Source organism: Microtus oregoni, unplaced genomic scaffold (genome assembly GCF_018167655.1).
Source record: "Microtus oregoni isolate MIOR12 unplaced genomic scaffold, Mior012 000069F_ref0000032, whole genome shotgun sequence".
NCBI classification, from domain to species: domain Eukaryota; kingdom Metazoa; phylum Chordata; class Mammalia; order Rodentia; family Cricetidae; genus Microtus; species Microtus oregoni.
Window position 1 is genome coordinate 3,535,657 of NW_024543976.1, and position 7,180 is coordinate 3,542,836.

General features: G+C 48.0%; 1 pseudogene; it reads left to right on the forward strand.

Annotated features, from left to right (window-relative positions):
* The first annotated feature begins 566 nt into the window (after positions 1-566).
* On the forward strand, positions 567-1,029 carry LOC121440684 (annotated as a pseudogene).
* The last annotated feature ends 6,151 nt before the right edge of the window (positions 1,030-7,180 follow it).

The window sequence follows — 7,180 nt, forward strand, 5'->3', positions numbered from 1 at the left end:
AGGTACCGAACTCAAAAGGTAGCGGTCACAAAAGGAAGCTCTGCCCGAACTCTTGCCCCAGACTGGTACCTAGACCTTGTGAGTAGTGCTTCTCAGGCCCCGCTTCATCCCATCCCCTTCGGCTCCACTCCAGCTCCCTTTCCCTTCAGTTTTGTCTTTCCCTGCTTTTGCCCATCCTCCTGTCCCAATCTCCCCTGTAAACATTCTCACCCGGGTAAATCCCTCGCACTCTACAGATCTGTGTACTCCGTCCTCTCCCCTACGGGATACGGTGACCACAGTGATACACAGAACTTAGAGCCTTTGGTTTACTGTGGTCTGGAGATAACAATAGGAGCCCATGTACAGGTTTTTAACGAATATCTAAACTGTTCCAGCATTTAAAAAAAAATCCCAGCACTTGGGACGCAGAGGCAGGTAGATCTCTGAGTTCGAGGCCAGCCTGGTCTACAAAAGCTAGTTCCAGGACAGGCTCCAAAGCTACCAAGAAACCCTGTCTCGAAGAAAACAAAATCAAAAAACTCGGCTCTTCCACAGGCCTACACACTGCCGACTGTGCCACCGCCATGTCTCTAGTGATCCCTGAGACATTAGGGCACATTTCAGAGCACTCAACACCAACATCGATGGGTGGCGGCAGAAAATAGCCTTTGCCAACACTGCCATTAAGGGTGTGGGGGGGCGGAGATACGCTCCCGTGGGTGTAGAGGAGAGGGGACACCGACCTCACCAAGAAGGCTAGAGAGCTCAGGGAGGACGAGGTGGTCCGTGTGATCACACTCCTGCTGAATCCACAACAGTACAAGTTCCCAGACTGGTTCTTGAACGGACAGAAGGGCGTGAAGGACAGAAAGTACAGCCAGGTTCTGGCCGAAGGTCTAGACAACAAGCTCCGTGAGGACCTGGAGCGACTGAAGAAGATAAGAGCCCATAGGGCTGTGCCACTTTCGGGTTTTTGTGTCTGAGGTCACCACACCAAGACCACTGGCCACCGGCGCCCGTCCTGTGGGTGTGTCCAAGAAGAAATGAGTCCCTGGGCCTTTGCTGTTAATAGTTTATATGCCTGTGGGGGTGGGGGAAACTTGGGAGTCAGAAAATGAGATAAAGACCTGATAAATCCAAGGACAAGCAGAGTAGGTTGGCAAACCCTCTCTCCATGTTTTTCTTGAACTACTAGTCCTGGAAATACCCCCAAATCCCCTCTTCTCTCTAGTAGACCTCCTCAGTCCTCCAAGAACTATCTAATCCGGGTCAGCTAATAGCTGACTCTGTCCCTGGATTTAGGTTGGTTTTATTAACACAGTGCAATGGTTATACAAACAAATCTCCCACAACATTTCCCCCTTTTTGTATTATAAAAAGGGAGGATTCAAGTCTAACATTGTGAAACTAAATACAATAAAAACAATTATCAAGCCGGGCGGTGGTGGCGCACGCCTTTAATCCCAGCACTCGGGAGGCAGAGGCAGGCGGATCTCTGTGAGTTCGAGACCAGCCTGGTCTACAGAGCTAGTTCCAGGACAGGCTCCAAAGCCACAGAGAAACCCTATCTCGAAAAAAACCAAAAAAAAAAAACAATTATCAAGTAAAAAATACATTCATGATGTCCAGTCCATTAGTATTTGGCCAATTCAGAGAAAATATTTTATTATCTATATTATCTCCATGAGTACAATGTTTTTACCTAATTACTTTCGATCATAACAAAAGAAAACTATAAGTATCTAATCTTCAACCTTATCAGAGATCCAAGAAGGATTTAACATTACCTGAGTAAACAGGAAGTGCAGAGGAAGAAGCTTCCAAAACTAAGAAATGACAAAGACATCTGGCTGCCTGGACAGTCACCCACCCAGGTTTCCTCTGCAACATTGGTGCATCCATCTTTCGTCTTCAGGCTTAAAATATCTGACAGACTCTTCTGTGAAGCAGGAACTTTGAAAGGACTGACCTACCTTGTCTTGGCAAAGTTTGACAGTTCCCTTATTTTGTGTCCTGTTTGTCCAATTTGGACATCATATCATCAACAGTCGAGGCAAGGGCAGTTTCTTTGCCCAGTGGCTAACTTTGACATAAAGAATGCAAACTCTGTATGGAGGTTTCCTCAATGCCTGTTATCTTTTGGAGTAATTTGGTGCTGCCAGGAATAGGCCTGTCTCAGTGTCATGAAAAGCTTTATGTTATTAGAACATTAAAATGCCATATTCTGTAAGTCTCTGAAGTAGAAATAGAAACGTATAATAAAAATGCTGGGCCACTCCTTTTCTGTTTCATATTGCAATGATAATGTAGGTGCTCCTCTAAATTTTACTGTTTGTATCTGAGTATTTTTCTTATTTTTGTTAGTAAGTCTAAGACTTGTATCTATCAGTCAAATTATATTTTGTACAGTTATCAAACCACTTTTAAAGGGATAAAATAAGAATTCCCAGGGCTGGAGAGATGGCTCAGAAGTTAAGAGCACTGATTGTTCTTCCAGAGGTCCTGAGTTCAATTCCCAGCAACCACATGGTGGCTCACAACCATCCGTAATGAAATCTGGTACCCTCTTCTGGCCTGCAGGCATACATGCAGACAGAACACTGTATACAAAATATATAAATAAATAAATCTTTAAAAAAATAAGAATTCCCAAACTGATATTAATTATGATTGACATGTCAATCCCAGCTAAGTTGATTTTTCCCCTCATTTATTTTTCCATTTCCAAGCCATCCATCGTAGCATGAAACAGGGTCCTAACTCCCTGTACTGTAATATTTTCAAATCTTAACATGGGAAAGCTCCCCCTAAAAATTTTCCTAATTCTCCATTTGAAAATTCCTGAGTATCTTACTAGATCTAATGATGCCAACTGCATAGGCAGAGATGCGGGGTTAATCAGCTGCCGTGATAATGTTTGACTATGATAGCTCGGAGGGCAGGTGCAGCTGGGGTCACTGTGGCTCCTCACAAGACTTTTGAGGAGAGGGGTGAGCTAGCTGAAGAGCTAATATAAGGAAAGTGGAAGAGAATCCATGGGGCTGGGATGCTGCGTGGGATAGGACGGCCCGCCTGCCACTGTGGAGGGCAGGACACAGTGCGGGAGGAAATCAAGGTGCCTGCCAGAAGCTGCGGTGGGATGGCTGACCTGGACTGAACTCAGCTATTGCTGCACCGCAAGGCGGAAGACACCCACTCTTGCAGCAGCGGGGTTAACTGTCGCTCCTCAGCAGGACTGGCTAGAGGATGCTGGTAGTGCATGGCCGGGTCCCTCAGTAGCTTGCAGTGGTGGCAGCAGCAGTGAAAGCCCCAGTCCCGGCGGGTCTCAAGGCGGTTGGTCGAGCTGGTCTGGGTTGGTCGTTCAGGGAAGGGGTCTGAGGGAGGCCCGAGTGGTGGGAAGGGACGGCAATGACCCCAGCAGCATTTTTAAGGCCAGTAGAAAGACTGCAAGGGAAAAACAGGCAGGGAGGGCCTATGGGCAGGGACTGTAATGTGGCGGGTTCACCGCCTTGGCATGGTTTAATAATGCCATGTATTAGATGCTAGATGTAATGAATACCTAAACTGTTCAGTATAGTAAAAACTCGGGAGTCAGAAATTGAGAATAAAGACTTGATGAACCCAAGGAAAGCAGAGTCGATTGTCTGACCCTCCAGTGGTTTTCCTGAAGCACCAGCCCTGAAAACACCCAGGAAATCCTCTCTTCTTTCTTCCTGTCCTTCTAGCCAACCTCCTCAGTCCTCCAAGAACTATATGGCTAATCCCCGGGTCAACTAATCGCTGACTCGTCGTTTGTTTCAAGGTGACTTTATTGGCTTGGTGGAATGGCTATAGGAACAATTCTCCCTCAACACAGATTACACACAAATGCCCCATCGTTTTATAAAGGAACTTGAGGGACAGGGGATACACCTCAGTTGGTAGAGTGTCCGCCAAGTATGCAAAACCCTGGGTCTGATCCCAACCCCTGCCATAAACTGGGCTTGGTGGCTTGTCTCTATAATCTCAGCTCACACCTATAAAACCTCCCAGAGGCAGGAGGATCAGAAATTCAAAAATTCAAAGTCACCTTTGGGCTATACGAGACCTTTTCTACAAAGAGGAAGAAGGAAGGAGGAGACGGACAAGTTGATCATCTTGGGGACTGTGAGCCTATAGGTCTCGGAATCAATTGCCCTGGCTAGAACACTCTCCGCACAGAGCGCTGCTGAGCCGGGTCCGGAGTGGGGCTGCTGTCCCCATGTGCCAGCTGCAGCATGGCAAAACCTGCCTGACAGCCAGGGCTGAGTCACAGGGTGTGTCCAAAGGAAGGTTTGGGTGTGGCCCGTGTAGCTGGCACCTCGAGAAAGTGCCTGGGATTTGACTAGGAGACCCCGCCCTGCCCTGCCTCTCTCCTCTGGCTTCACTATGCCGGGAGATGTCACCAGGGCTCTGGGGCTGGGGTTAGAACCAAAGTGTAATTTCGTTTGTTTGCTGTGGCTGGTTGTTTGGTTGGTTTTTGAGACCGTGTCTTATACAGCCCAAGATGGCCTCTGGCTATTGTCCTCTCGCCTCTGCTTCCCGAGTGCTGGGATTCCAGGCCTCTAATAGCCTGCCGACAGTGACTTTTAACCCGCGTTCTTTTCCAACTGACTGACGTTGCTAATTGCAGAGCTGGGGAGGAGGAAGGAGACAACAGCAGACTGGTCAATTGTTTCATAGTCCACCCTTTCATGGTTCCTGGGTGTCTGCTTGCCAGAATGAATTTATTCCTGTGATGAGAATCAACAGCTCTTGGCTGGGCCCGAACCCTCCCCTCCCCTTGGTGCCCATTCAACTGCACACACAAACATGGCCTCTGGGGGAGACAAATGCCCTTTTCACACAAGTGGCCCCTAGTTGTGCAGGCCCAGCTCTCTTCTCTCTGCGGGATCCTGGAGAATCTTTTTTGCCAGCTGGTCCAGCCGTTGGTTCTCTGGAATTGCTACTGCTGCTGCTGCTGCTGCCAGCAGCTCAGCCTGGCCAGACCGGCTTGGAACAGGCCTGGGCAGTTACTAGTTTGCTTTTTCCTGTCTGTGCTGAGGAGGGCAGGAGGTGGTAGGCCTGGAGAAAGTTTGGGAGGCTGAAGTCCAGACCCTGAGCTGATAAGCAGCCTAGGACATTGCTCCCGAGGAATTTCCTGTTGAGACTTCCTCCTTCCGGGGGAGCGCCATCGCGTCTGGCTGTAGTTTGGCACACTGAGCTTTTGTAGGTCAGAAAGCTGATCTGCAGCCCTGTCTGCTGAGTGACCGTGAGCCTCTCCTTCCTTGCCTGTTTTCTCGCCTTCCAAAGGCAGAAGTTAAAGACACCAATTCTTGTTCACTGGAACCTGTAAATAAAATCTTATTTGATTTTTTAAAAAAGGTTTGCTTTTATTTACATGTATGCAGAGATCAGAAGAGGGTGTCTATACCCTGGAGCTAAATTATAGTTGGTTGGGAGCCACCCAGTATAGGTGCTGGGAACTAAACTTAGGCCATCTATAAGTGCTCTTAATCCCTGGGCCATTTCTTCAGCTCTGGTGTGTGTGTGTGTGTGTGTGTGTGTGTGTGTGTGTGTGTGTGTGTTCTTCCTTCTTTTCCTCCTTCCTTCCTTTCTCTCTCTCTCTCTCTCTCTCTCTCTCTGCTTTGACACAGTCTCGTGATATCTTAGGCTGGCTTTGAATTTGCTATGTGTAATAAGTTGGGGGCATCACCCCAGCCCTCTAACACCCCTATATCCAAGAAGTCTTGGATGATTGAAAGCCCCTGGCCTGGGAGTTGCCCCGATCCAGACTCCAAGTCCCAGCCTGCCGAGCGCTGACCCCTATCACAAGGAGGGTCAGGATCACTCACACAGGCTATTTAGGCTTGCACGGAAACTGAACTCAGATCCTCTGCTAGAGCAGCAGAAGCAGAACTGGAGAGATGACGTGGTGGTTAAGACACTGATTGCTCTTACAGGGGACCCAGATCCAATTCCCAGCACCCACAGGGCGGCTCACAACTCTCTATAAAGCCTGTCCCAGGGGATCCAACACCCTCTTCTGACCTTCTCAGGCATCTGGTACACACACATCTCATAGGGCAGAACAGTTACATAAAATAAGTCTTTAAAAGGTTAAAAGAAGCAGGGCGGTGGTGGCGCACGCCTTTAATCCCAGCACTCAGGAGGCAGAGGCAGGTGGATCTCTGGGAGTTCGAGGCCAGCCTGGTCTACAAGAGCTAGTTCCAGGACAGGCAAAGCTACAGAGAAACCCTGTCTCGAAAAACCAAAAAAAAAAAAATAATAATAATAAAAGGTAGAAAGAAAGAAAGAGAGAGAGAGAGAGAGAGAGAGAAAGAGAAAGAAAGAAAGAAAGAAAGAAAGAAAGAAAGAAAGAAAGAAAGAAAGGGACTGGAGATTTGGCTCAGAGGTGAGGAGCTCTTGCTGCTCTTCCAGAGGATTAGGCTTTAATTCCCAACATCTATATGCAGTTTATAACTGTCTGTAACTCCCACTGCAGAGGGAGTTACAGTCCCATACCCTGGGCACCAGGCATGTATGTGGTACATACACACACACTTGCAGGCAAAACAATTCATACACATAGATATACACATAGAAAATTGACAATAATAAATTAATAAAAAGTTACTGTGTCACTTGAGTGAAGTCATGTTTTTAAAAGAGGCCAGGCAGTGGTGGCGTGCAGCGTCCGTACTATGGTACTGTGCCTGTAGCATGGAGCCTGCACTACAGGACCATTCGCAAGCCGGGCAAGGGCCTGGAGATTTAAACACACAAATACACACAGACAGACACACAGGTCATCCTTGAAACAGGAATGCCCCCTTTATTGAGTCCAGGGGCAGCTTATATAGGGATCCTTAACCTATATCCACGCCCCAGCCAAACCCACCAGAAATCTCTCCCCTACTATCAGGAACTCCCGAGGGTCTCGTGCTCAGAGCAGCTGCAAGCATAACACGTTGTTTACAAGAAATTCAGGATCTGGGGGTTCACAGCTCCCAGCAGTGGTGCACACCTTTAATCCCAGCACTCAGGAGGCAGAGGTAGGGTGGGTCTTTGTGAGTCTAAGGCCAACCTGGTCTACAGAGCAAGTTCCAGGACCGGTTACAAAGCCACACAGAGAAACCCTATCTTGAAAAATCATAAAGAAAGGAAGGAAGGAAGGAAGAAAGGAAGGAAGGAAGGAAGG